This window comes from Agelaius tricolor, unplaced genomic scaffold, assembly GCF_023055355.1.
Source record: "Agelaius tricolor isolate 1412-34295 unplaced genomic scaffold, bAgeTri1.0.p SCAF_2, whole genome shotgun sequence".
In the NCBI taxonomy this organism is placed as follows: domain Eukaryota; kingdom Metazoa; phylum Chordata; class Aves; order Passeriformes; family Icteridae; genus Agelaius; species Agelaius tricolor.
In genome coordinates, this window is record NW_027269262.1 from 54,585,861 (window position 1) to 54,599,405 (window position 13,545).

The window sequence follows — 13,545 nt, forward strand, 5'->3', positions numbered from 1 at the left end:
CACACCTGACAAACCCTAGTATTATCTGTTGTTTCAAAGACCTGTTCTGTTGTTTCAAAGACCTGTTCTACTTTATTCCTCCTTCACTTGGCTCTGCATCCTCTATTTTGCCACCACTTTTATTAAAATATCTCCATGCACTTTAAAAAATGGCTGTGCTTAACCTCAGATTCAGTCTTTCTTTCATTATAAATAATCCTAAGTGAAAGACTCTTCCTAAGTCACTGCATCTATTATGGACTGTAGTGATTTTGTCCCTACAGTTTTTGAATCCTCAGTGGGATGCTATGGATGCCTGATCTCTCTGTTTTAACTTTGATCTCCCTTAAAAATATTTGCTCCTTAATCCAGTTTGATACATTATTTCTTAGGGTAAGAGTTATCTCAGGAGGTGTCTTGGTGTGTCATTAAAAGAAAATGGGCTTTTATTCACATACAGGCATTGAGGACAAAAGGAGGCTTATCAGGAAGGAAACCATTTACAGGAGTCTCTGAGTGCCCGAGTAAACTGATCTGGGCCTGACTACAAATAATGTTATTTGTTAGGAGGGTTTTACTGTAAGAATTGAGCAATGCTCTCTTTGCTCATGATAAAGAAAGATACTTCACAAGCTTAGAGAAAGTTTGCATCCCAAAATGAATGGAGCCAAACCCTCAATATGAGCTAAAGAAGAAAGTTTGTTTCCCTACTGTTCTAACTGGTCAGGTTTTATGTTTCACTTAAAGAGTGATATTATATTAACAAATACGTTGCAGAGCCTATGTACCCAGAGCTATTTTCTTCATTGCAAAGTGATGAAGCAGACAAGTGAAAGCCTATGCTCTCTCAAGATCCCAAGGAGGACCACAGGCTACTCAGTAAAGCTGAGTAATTGTACGATTTCAGTTCACTGCACTGGAGCAGGAGACAATTCTAATAGCCAGTGCTGTGATAGTGCCTGCACTCTGCTCAGACTCCCTTGTCTAAGAGAACATGATGAATCCAAGTACAGGACCTCCTGGCAGGAATCTCAGTGTCTCAACAAAGCGTTACGAGGCTCTGTCACACCAAGTGACAGAACAACACAGGCTCAATACTTCTGTGTCTGCTCATCATTTCCTATTTGAAATCTGAATTAATTTTTCTTTGTTGCCCAATTGACCCTGTATATGAAACAACATATGTTGACAAGCATATATGCTTGTAGATATTTAGTGATCAAATAAGCTATTTCCAGCTATTTCCATAGCTTCTCCTGTCTTGTAGAGTGACTGCAGTTCTCCTCCTGAATTCTTGATGTTTTACAGGCACGCAACTGGCAAGTCGAATTTCTGATTAGTGCTTAAGGATGTTTTCCTTTATATAAAGTTTTCACACAGTAACATCAGTGGGCTTTTTGTTGGTTGGGGGTTTTTCTTTGGATTTTTGCAAATTTCAAATTATTTTACATTAAATGCCAAGTAAAGTTTTGAATATGTTAAGCTGAGGTTTCATGGAGGACTTCTGGGTTGTTGCTTTTTGATGGACCTTAAATAACTTCATGCTTGAATAGTTCAAACTCTGCCTAAATGAGGGGAGTGTTAAAGTTCCACTGAAGTGGAAATGATAGCTACTCTTATGCCATTATACTTTGAGAAAATCCAGCTCTACAGTGTTCAGAGGAATGAAAAAAAATTATCTTCTGATTTTTCATCCATGCACATTAAACAGTGTAACTGCTGTATTTTTATCTTGAAATGATGGAGACCTCAGTTGACAATGGCAGCAGTTAATATGTCAAAACTTGCCAAACTAAGTTCAGACATTTTGAAATTTCTTCTGAAACATCAGCCTTACCCTTCTGCTATGCATTTTAATTATGTTGAGAGTTTCTTGTAGCACTCCATGATGGCTTCTTTAATTTCTTCTAGGTTGATCCTCAAACCTAGAATCCCACAGGTCATAATGAGACAATGCAAAGTATGCACAAATTATCTAAATCTAAGCATAAAACAGTCTATAGCCTTCTATAAAACCAGCTGTTGGGTAATATTTCCTGTGACACTATAAGCCAATATAATTTAGGAGATATTTATATTTTGTAATGAAATGTCAAGAAAGAACTTAAAAACGTACCAAGAAAGAACTTCTGGTATATTGCTAATTAATGCTCAAAACACACCATCTTTTTCAAATAAAAATAATATTTTTTAAGTTAGAATTTAGAAGTAGTAGAACGCTTAGAAATAAAACACATTTTAAGAATAAATGTTTACTATCACCCTTCTTTGTATCAAAATTTCACTTTTGTGCTTTGACTTTTTAACTTTTTCTGTCATGTTCACTGAAGCCAACATGTCTTAACTAGAACTGGATATATATGAATAAATAATCAGCATACCCTTGAACACAGCTTCATCCTGAGTTGTCCTTTGAAGGAAATAAGGTGAGTTTAATAACATTCTGTCCTCAAATATCCCAGAAGTACACAATCTTTTCTGGAAATAATTTATTCAGTAATAGTGAATTTAAAGGAATCAGATCACTTAAAGAGAAGCAAATAGAGAGATGGTTACTTAGAGGCTGTCTGAGTTTCTGCCTGTGGTTAATATAAGTTTATTTTCTCTTTCATTTTTCTCCCTCTACACTCTTCTCACTTGGAAATTGGAATTTGAAGATATTGCATCCCATACAAGGAAGATGCCATAGAATGAACTGTATTGAAATTATTCTTTAGCCTAAAAACAGAACTTTTCCATAACAAGTGGTACTATGAAATACCTGCCAATACATTTCACAATTTTTCATTTAGGAGCCAAAATATGCAGCCAAATTGTGTTGTCCTATTTGAGTGTTTTCAATTGCATTTGCCATTCTGATTGTTCTGGATACTATAACACCTAAGATGGACAAGTCTCAGAGATATTACCTTCCTAACTCACTGCAGATGATGTGTGGTTTTTGATTAAAAAAAAAAGAGATGTAAGATAATCTAAAATAAATTTTTTTCATCAGCATCCATAATTTTTCCTTCAGAACTATGTATTGCAACGTTTATATTAATTTATTTATCTAGTAGCTTGTAAAAGATAACCTATGCTCCAAGACACAAAAGAAGGGTTTCCAAAGGTTTTTGTAGTAAAAGAATGACAAAACAACTTTGTAACAGGCAAGGCTGAATTTATGAAATGCCTCTGTTCTTCCCTTCTTATTTTTAAGTCTTGATTGAACCGCAGCTTAAAATAAATTCTCCAATCATTGAACAAGAGTTCATCTTATCTCTTGAATAATTCAATCAATATATTCCACTAGCTATAAAATTAGTCAATCAGCAAAATATTTGTCAGTCTATTCAAGTATAAAGTATTTTTATTCTAATCTTAAGTGACATGCAAAAAAATTTCTTCCACTTTAAATGTGGGTAGGTAGGTGAAAGGAGCCTTCAATATAAAGTTTTTAAGAAAAGAATGTATGTGCTTGATGAGTGAACAGTTCCTTTTAACCAGGGAGCTAATATTTCTCTTTTCTAATGCAATCAATTTGAATGAAAAGAACTAGTTCTATTAAAAGAGAACTCTAAGTAAAACTTGCTAAACTGCAGAAATACATGTAGTTGGTACAAACTATGCTGTAAACCTTCATCCATACTTTTTAGCAGTAGTTCAATTAGAGTTCATTGTAAGTCAAAAACTATTATAAATATGGTTTAGGATAAGGACTGAAAACCAGTTGTAAAATACAGAAATTTTACCTGTTGTAAAATACAGAAATTATATGATGGTTTTATAAATAAGAATAAGAATGTGATTTGATGTTTGTTTTCCTCACTCATGGACCTGGTAGGTGAGATTTCCTCTTCAGGGAATTTTAGCACAAGTGTGAAAAGTCCTGTATATACCAAGGTCAGATTTCTTCCATATAGGAATGCTAATGAATATTCACAAGAGTCAGCTGAATCCTCACACTCTATATGTTTTCACTCTATTAGGTGCAAAAAAATCTTCATTTTGCTACAGCAAGACCTGAGTCAAGACCCACGTTTTCTTTAGTCAGTTGTCTGTAGCTGGTACTTGATCCAGATTTAGTTCACCATCCCACATGCCAGTAAAAGGCTCCTGTGTATTTCCTAAGTCAGTGCATGTTTTTGTGAGCCCTATGCCTGTGTCTGCATACCTATATATAAATATAAGGGTACTTTATTTGATCCCAACCTTAAGCCTTCATTTCCTTAGGAAAGCACTGTAGATGTATATACATGTACTATTTTCCTGAGCTTAAGAAATGTTTTGTTTCACTTGGACACAATATAGCCTTAAAAATTGGGTTTTGTAGAAAATGCAGGATAGAAATTATTCATGTTTCTATGAAAATAGATACTTCTGACTAATAAAGAAACTGTGAACTGCTTCATACACTGCTTCATGCATGGTTCATTTCTTTTCTTATAAACTGAGAATAATGATTTCCCACCTTGCTCTCCATAAGAGCCTCACCAAGCTGAATGCCTGGAATGCTATACTCCTCCAGGCATTGTGGTGAGAAGGTCCATGTATTGGACCCTTCTCTTAACTCAAGATTAACAATACCAGAATCATAGACCTTGTTTATCTTGCTGGGAGGCCTACCTGCTGCAGTAAACATTAAGATCTCAGTCTGTTAACCATCCACTCAAAGGATGCATTTTAATGAACCCTCTCAGCCTGAATTATTCCTAGTGAGACATCCAGGTGGGTGAGCTGGGCTGGATGCAGTGTGCAAACCTAATTCCTGCAGCTTGAGCATAGCCAAGGAGTCCTAGAAGGAAGGGAACTAGCTCATACACAGCCCTGCAACAGGAGCATGTGGAAGGGGCTAACAGCGGGCCTGTTAGCTAAAGGACCGAGAAGAAGCTGAGAAGTAAGAAGAAACTGATAAGGAGCTCTCTCCCAAGCTGTAACTAAGGAGACCGAGAGAAGAAAGATAGAAGAACTTTACAGCTGGATGAAGCATTTTTAGAAAGTTAGTTAAGTCACTATAACCTTTCACCAATAGTATTATGTTGATTTATTGTAGCCAATAGTAAAGATAAAAGAAGCATAAACAATTAGAAAGTGTATAAAAATCAGCCAACATAAAGTGTTGCCAACTGAGACTGCTTGTGGTCTTTGCTTTATGTCGTAACCGCCTCGACAGCGACAGGAGCACAGGAAGACACTCATGTTATAGATCCAGACAAACCTTAACTTGTCCATTTTAATGTCACCAATGATCTCTTCAGCAGTTCTCTCCCCAGTTATTCTGCTGTCTAACAGAATAAAGAGAAAATAACAGAAAATAAAAGAAAATAATAACTTGCGGAACTGATATGTGTTTGTCTGCTAGTCACCAGCATTGCTTGTGCATTTCAAAAGCCTTGTCTGACCAGTGCTGACATATGGAGCTGCTCAGGGATGAATCATGAAGGAAACATATGGATTGAACATTTATGGTATTAAGATTCCATAGAAGCAGAAGGTGGCCTGTGTGGGCCCATAAGGATGATTCATAGAGTCACCCCTATGTTTTCTTGAGGGTGAAAGGAAACTTCATTCCATTTAATGTCGTATTTGCAAACTCACCACTGCTTTTATATCCATTTAAAAAGTTCGTGATAAGACTGCATGGAGACAAGCAGCATGACTTGGTAATTAAGGTGCAAGATTAGCTTGTTTAGCTGATGGCATTCCTTCAAACTGCACTGATCAAACCTCCCGTCTTTCCAGATGCAGAGTTTCCAAAGCAATTTTATGCACAGCAAGGCTACAGATTTATACACCTTCCCCAGGCTGTATTCCTATTACTGAAGCCATCCAGTCTCTGGCTGTTTGGTTTTTTTGAAAAGCCTGTTCAATATCTGACATTTTTAAAAAAAGTTATGCAGGAAATTTGACTGGAAAACAAGTTTGAGATTCTGCCTTCCATTAAGGCAGAAATTTAACTTTGAAATCTGTGAAGTTTAACCAAAGAAAACTTTCACAATTAAGGCTAATGCTTTTTTACGGCGGAAGCAATCTACAAAGCCCACTTGCTCCTGTTGTAGTGGAAGTTGCTGGAATAAGGAAAGGACAGTGTTTAGCATGTTTTCTGCTGCTGCTGGTCCGCCCATTAACTCCTTGCTTTCCTGCTGCTGGGGAACAAAATGCCAGGATGTGTGAGAGTGGTTTACAACTGGCTCTGAATTGTTATTTCTGAGGAAAACTAAGCAGATTTTGACAAAGAAGCTAGTGGCATCTGGAATTTTTTGTAGCAAGAATGCTTGAATTTAAAAGCCATTTCCTTTTACCCATGAGGAAAATCGGAGCTGACCATTACAAACTGGTGTAACAGATGCATTATAAACAGTAGTACCACACACATGGATAATTCTTAGCCAGAAATTTCATGAAGCTCCTTTTATATTTTTATGTGCACGTCAGTTATATATAGTTCATAATGTATATGGATATGTGCATCTAATTCTTACATACTACTCACAATTCAGTCATATAACACAATGCACATTCATTATGTATGATGTGATAAATCCATAACGGTCTCACATCTATGTGGTAATCATGATCATTTTGGTTTAACTTCCATTTTTCTTTCAGATTCTCTCTTGTTGGTTTCAGGTTTTATTTCATCCAACCAGAATAAATTAGAATAAATTCCCTGAAAAGTTGAGGGATCAATAAAGTAAGCAAAAATTCAGAATAATTTTTTAGCTAATTCATTCTTCTGACCAAAAAAAAAAAAAAAGAAATGAAAAAAGATTATTTTACATTTCATTGACTTCAAAATGGTTTTGGGAAGATTTGGTTTTAGTCTTATAGGTTTAGGGGCTTGACTTTTTTTTGGGTGGTCTTCTTTTCCTTTTTATAAGTAACTTAAACTTCCCAGTGTGTTAGTTTAGCTTGTATGCAACAAATTGTTCATCTCATATTTTACCAACTCCTCAACAATCCGTTTTGTTTTTTTTTTGAGCACAGTTTCCAAAAGATTAGTCCCAGCTATGAATAAGATCCACGTATGGATGGCAACTGTTAAATCCCCTTCAACAATCTTTCAGTCCTAGTCCTTTTCAGGGAGAAAAAATAGGCAAAAATGAAGAAATTCTTATATCACATAGATAAGGACTAGTATGAATTGTGAACATATAATTTAATTATTTTGGAGGTGTGATTGTAAGTTTAGCTATATAAAGGGTACATGAATTTGCCTTTTTCTTTTGAACAGAGAACATAAAATGGCAATCATGAGCAAAGAAAAGAGAAAAGAGAGAAAAGAGAGAAAAGAGAGAAAAGAGAGAAAAGAGAAAAGAGTTCTATTATCTCTTTTCACAGACCCCCAAACACCAGCCACCTTGAACTTGGACACTGAAGCCATCGAGGAACCACACCCATCAGGACTATAAGCTCCTTCATATTGTTTACTCACAGATAATTTAGGATAAGCTTGTTGAAATCTGTTTATTTGAGTATATGTAGAAATAATTAATAATGGATTAGAACTAAATGTTAGCAATGTGTATTGCCAACGAATGTCAATTTAGTATTGTTTCCAAGTTTGAAACGGGCCAAAGTTTTCAGTCTTTTAAACACTGCTATCACAGACATCTCTAATTCTCTTAACATGGATGTATTTATTTGCATATATATACATATGTATAATCACTTGCAATAAGTTAAAGAAAACTGTGATTATGAATCATGTTAGTAAATATTGCATAGAAAAAGGGTGTTTTAGATTGAGTTTAAAATTCTACAAATTATGTAGCTTCTGGTTAACTAGAAACACATGCAAAACATGTGCTTGAGTAAGACTGCAGAGGTAAACTGCAGGAATGGTGCATTTTCCAGGACACTATGCCTCCAGTTTTTGACAGATCAAAAGAATACTGATGTGATACAAATCTTTGTACACCAGCAGAAATTATATAGATAAGCAACGTGAATATAACTTCTGTTTTTGATTTGCTTGAGAAAGACATTGGACTAGGAAATCTAAAAAGAGGCAAACCCAACATAAATCTACTGAACCATTGCTTTTTAAATATGGCTCCTTTTGATAAAACCAGGCTTGTTCTTTAATTAGGTGCATTCTTCTGAACAGAAAACTAATATATGAAGTATAGAGAATAATCTTATTGTGGAGTAAATGCAACTGTTCATAACTTAAATAATCTTTCCAAACAGATGGATTTCTAATGATTACCATTGACCTTGGGTTTGTACCTTTTGGTTCCAGGGGTTTTTGGGGTGGATTTTGGGGTATTTTGAGGTTGATTTTGGTGTCTGAGGGGTTTTGGGGTGGATTTTGGGGTGAATTTGGGGGATTTTGAGGTGGGTTTTGGGGTGAATTTGGGGTATTTGGAGGGGAATTTTGGGCTTCCAGGAGGTATTTTGGGGGATATTGAGGTGGATTTTATGGGGTTTTGTGGTCCCAGGGGTTTTGGGGTGGATTTTGGGGTAAATTTGGGGGATTTTCAGGTGGATTTTTGGGGTTCCAGGGGTTTTGGGGTGGATTTTGGGGTAAATTTGGGGGATTTTCAGGTGGATTTTGGGTCCCTCCCCAGATCGAGTACTCCAGCATCTCCGACTACGCCGTCAAGATCGTCAAGGCCAACAAACTGGACCATGGTGAGAGCCCCAAAAATCACCCCAAAAATGCCCAAAATCCACAAAAATCCATGAAAAAACTAAAGAATGAAAAACAGCTTAAAATTTTAAACAATAAATTCATTAATATAGTCAACAAGCCTCTTATGCAAAGTTTTAGTTAAGTGTAGTTTGGAAGAAGGGAAAATTATGCTGTTGATTGAAAACAGACAGTTCAAAGCTCTTAATATATTATTAACCAATTAAGTCTGATTTACATGGAAAATGCTCTTGTATAAAATCAATATGGTTGTGCCCACACAATCATGGTATTCATTCTGAGATTTCACTGTCTACTTATCAGATAATTCAAATCAAGCCACTGAGCTATAGATGTTGGCATGAACTACTGCTACATCTCATTTATATTTTCTCTCTAAAGTAAGAGAAAACCTTACTTTAACTCCAGAAATGAGAGATCAAAAAGTGTCAACATTAGGGTCAAAGAAGTCTCTGAGTTGTGACTTGCACAAGCTGTTCTTGTGCTTTTCCCTATGTATCCATCCTTGACCAATGCTACAGTTATGACATTGGGACATCTCTGTTCTGATTCTTCTTTTCTAATTTAGTTTGACAGCCACTATCTCTTGACCTGCATAAAAATTTAGGTCTTATATTTTTGTGGGATTTAGCATGTTCTAATAAAGAAATATTTGCATGTTGTTTGGGTATTTTTATTGTTACATATGAACATTCACTTGAAAAGTTTAGATAACTATTGTACAATTGTTTGCAAACTCAGAAAAACAGTCGTGATTTGAGGATTGCTTCCAAAGAAGTGAAAACAAATAAACAAACAAAAGAAACAAGTAAAGGTTATTTTATGACTGACAAAGTGTTCACTTTAGAAAATGTCATCATATTGATAAGAATATGTTTCCTCTGAGTGTGTTATGCTTTTCCACAATATGAATGATTGTGTCAGAACATGAAGCATATGCAACTGTCAAAATGTTACAGGCTAGCCACATGAGCTTGACTTGTTTATGAAATCCAAGCCTTAATTTAGTTCTCTATAGATAAAAAGAGTAAAAAGTTTCAGAAATATGATTATTTTCTGTGATATTATCACTCTTGTACAAAATAGAAGAATTCAGTTTCCCTTCCAAAAGGTCAAGAATAAATGCAATTCTAAACCATGTTGTTCTGATGCTCTTCTGCAATTATAAATGAAAATTTATATTTTCCAAGTGGCATAATCATAAAAAGTCACTACCTAACAACAACAATAAAAAATAATGGATGAGGTTATAAAACTAGGAGTGCACTAAACATGGTGAATTAATTTTCAGTTTGTTGGCTGTAAAAAAGTCCCTCTGAATCTTTCATTAAATATTGCATCTGTTCATAAAATAGTTTGTAAAAAATTAGTATAAATAGCAGGTTTTTAGAAATATTTTTAGGTTGCAGTCTATCTATTAGGTTTTTATGTTTAAGATGGAAAGAAACACATAACCATAAGGAACAGTAAACTATTAAAGCTAAGTAATCTGAGGGAACACAGCTAGCCATCAAGAACTGTATATACAGATGCTGTTTGTATGAATGCATGGACATATTTTTTATCATTAAATGAGCACTTTTATGTGGAAAGATTCAAGTAAACTACCTGATGCTACTTCTATTCTCTCTCCAGTTGCTTGCTGTATTGAACAATGGGGGTGACAGAGGCATGCATTGAACAATACCCTTAGTCTCCCACTATCTTCAAGTTTAAAGTTGCATTATTTTTCAAACTGTTACAACTGAACTAACAAATAATCTAGGTTATCATGCTTTATCTCAGATTGTTTGAAATTGTGTGTTTTCTGAATTTAGTTATTTCTAAGATGTGATACTCAAGTTAACCATCTTATTTTATAAGCAAATACACTGGCTAAACAGAAGGCTCCCTATTAGTGTTTTGCAATATTGCTTTACAGTTTGTTGGGAGTAAATGACAACACTCAGCTCACTTCAGATTATACTTGAAAACTCACAGAACTTGGTGTTATAATGCACTGCTGTTTTGATCATGCATATTTTTCACACAGTAGTAGTAATACTGAAATTTGGGTTCTGATTGATTTTTTAGGATTGTTGACTGATTTTTGGCAATGGAATTGAGCAAAACAGATTGAATTGGCTAAAGGGGACTTGAAAAGAAATTGGCTGCTGATCGCTTTTCCATATTTTTTCCTGTATTAATTGTCCAGATTATTATTTTTTCCTGTGTATATTAAGGAAAATCCATTCATATCATGAAACACTCTCATTCTGCTGTGATAAATTCCAGGCTTTAGGTGGAATTACTCATTTACTCTTTTAGGTAAAAGATGAATGAAAAGTGTAGCATTGTAAACTGCTCATATCCTGCTTTAATTTATTAGCTCAGAGTGCATATAATAACATCTTCTGGAATTAATAGCCTAATATTTCACTGTTACTTAGTGTAACAAATAAGCTGTTATTTTATATATGTGACAGTAATCCCCAATGCCATAAATGGAGATTAATAATAAAAAGATAATAATAATGTGCTTAATGTGGGCAGTCCTTACAAAAAACACTAATACTTTATGTGGAAAACAACATCATAAAGTTACCCATTTATTGTTATCCTACAAGCACCTGTGAACTATTATTTATTATGTGATTGTTTTACAATTTCAGTTGAAAAGGAGAAGACTATTATTTTTTCCACATAGAGTGTATGATAGTGGTAGGGAGGAGGATAAATATCTTTCCTGTGGTAAGATTGTGTGATGGAGTTGGGAGAAGCACTGTAATTGCTGTTCTTTAATGGCTGTAGCATTAAATAGCAGCCAGTTCTTTCCTTTCTTTATACTTTATTGAGTAGATGAGATTCATTGATCTGCTTTCCCTCCCCTATTTGCTTTCTTTGTGAAGAATTCAATTCGACTTTGTGTTCAGAGATTACTTTTTCATGACTTTTAAAGTTTAGTGAGTTCACTAGTCAGGTTCCATCTGCTACTGTATTCTCTGTAAAAGCACAGTTCTCCATTTTCTCTTTTATTTACTGTCAGGTTTTACTCTGTTTGGGGGATAGCTTTAGGAAATGGATTGTATTTCTTTCAGGCATGTCTGGTGATAGGGAAAGCTTTCAAGGGTTTACAGGTAAAAATAAACTTATACTTGGACCACTGCTGTCCTGTACACTGTGGCAGTCCAGTGCCTAAACAAAACAAACAGAAATATTGTCAAAAAAAGAGTAATTTTGAAAAGAGGGATATTCTAAATGAAATAAAATTATTTGCTAAACCTAGAGACAAGGCTGGAGAGATCAAGTTGGTTTGGGGTTAGAAGAGATGTACCTCTACAATGGAAAAAATTACCTCATGTAGAAAATGTCTCAAAACTGGACTGCTACTCATAAACCTGTGGCTATAAAACATGAAATTCTAGGCTTTAGAAAATTGGGAAATAATATATGTAGGATTCCCACAGAGAAATTCAAACTTCCAGTTTGAATGCACATGCTTTGATTCAAATTCTCTGATGACCTGCATGGTGCCTAAAGTGAAGCACACATATATTAAAAGGTATCATTCTCTATGCAGTTCTAGTGCCTTTCAAGTAAATAACACCTCAAGAAGGAATACTTCAGAAGTTCATAATGAAGCTAAAGAGTCAGAATTATAATCCATGCCTTCTGTCAAATGTTACCCAGAACAGTCTCAAGTTGCCTGCTGTAAGAGATAATTAAATTGTCTCAAAAAGGGATGTTTTGGAGTGGAGGCAAGGTATATGTTGATTAGTGATAGTTACCATACTATATCCTCTAAAAGTTCACATTTTATATTATACATTCTTTAGTTTTTCTACGTTCTTGCATAATTGTTATCATTTACCTTTAAAATGTTTAAACATCCAAACCAAATAAATACTTGTAATGGAAGAATGAGAAAAAAGCAAGGCAGTAAGTGTGATACAGGAGGAAAGCTAGAACAAGTAAGAGACATAGAGCACAAACTCTTATTTATAGTAGAGTATTATATATATATACATATATAAAAGATAGTATAATAGTATCTAGTATATGGTATATAGTATATACCATAGCAGTTGTATTAGTATAGTTTTGAAGATCTTTTCCATCAAACAATGCCCCTTCTGATGTTTGGCTGAATGAATTTTGGCTGTGTAGAGTAAATCTATTTTCATATTTACAGATTACCTGACATTGGGCATTTCTGCAAGTAGTAAGTTTTCTTGCTGGACAAGTTTCATTTCATGTGTGACAGCAGCAGAATTGCTCTCAGGCACACCAAATTAAACTAGCAATAAAATCTGAAATAGCCCACTTTTATTGCACAATGACGTTACTCTGTTTTGTGCCTTCAAATGCAATTTAAGGCCTAACACTCAAAACGAAAAACATTTTTATTATAAGGAGGTCAGTAAATCCTTTGAGCGATCATTAAATTTGTGAGTGTATGGATTGAGCAACACTATTACTCCAGGAAAATAATATTTTGGTGGACAATGTCAGAAAAAAAAAGTATTGATTAAAATTTTAATGATCAGTGAAAAGCTGAAACCACATTTACTCTTGCTTGTTTTCAATGCAAAAGCAGTATTATCAAAGGTTATTTTAATATCTTACTATTGAGTGATTCATAGTTACAAGTCATATTTATGGTGGGTGGTGCGGCACTGCAACAGGTTGCCTAGAAAAGTTGTGAAAGCCCCATCCCTGAAAGTGCTCCAGGCCAGGTTGGACGGGACTTTGAGCAACCTGATCTAATTAAATGTGTCCTAGCCCATGACAGGGGGGTTGCAACTCTGAGGTCCCTTTCAACCCAAACCATTCTATGGTTCTGTGATTCTGTGTTGAGCTGTAGATCCATAATTAGTCTTGCTACTTATAGATGGCCTTGTTCCTCAGCGTGGAACTTTCTTCCTTGCTGATGCTAGGAGCACAAATTTCAA

General features: G+C 35.0%; 1 long non-coding RNA gene across 1 annotated transcript; it reads left to right on the forward strand.

The window, feature by feature from the left end:
- The first annotated feature begins 2,442 nt into the window (after window positions 1–2,442).
- On the forward strand, window positions 2,443–9,752 carry LOC139586091 (uncharacterized). Its single transcript, XR_011677444.1, has 3 exons — window positions 2,443–6,652; window positions 7,193–8,182; window positions 8,532–9,752. It is a non-coding gene; the product is annotated as an uncharacterized lncRNA (long non-coding RNA).
- Window positions 9,753–13,545: the final 3,793 nt, after the last annotated feature.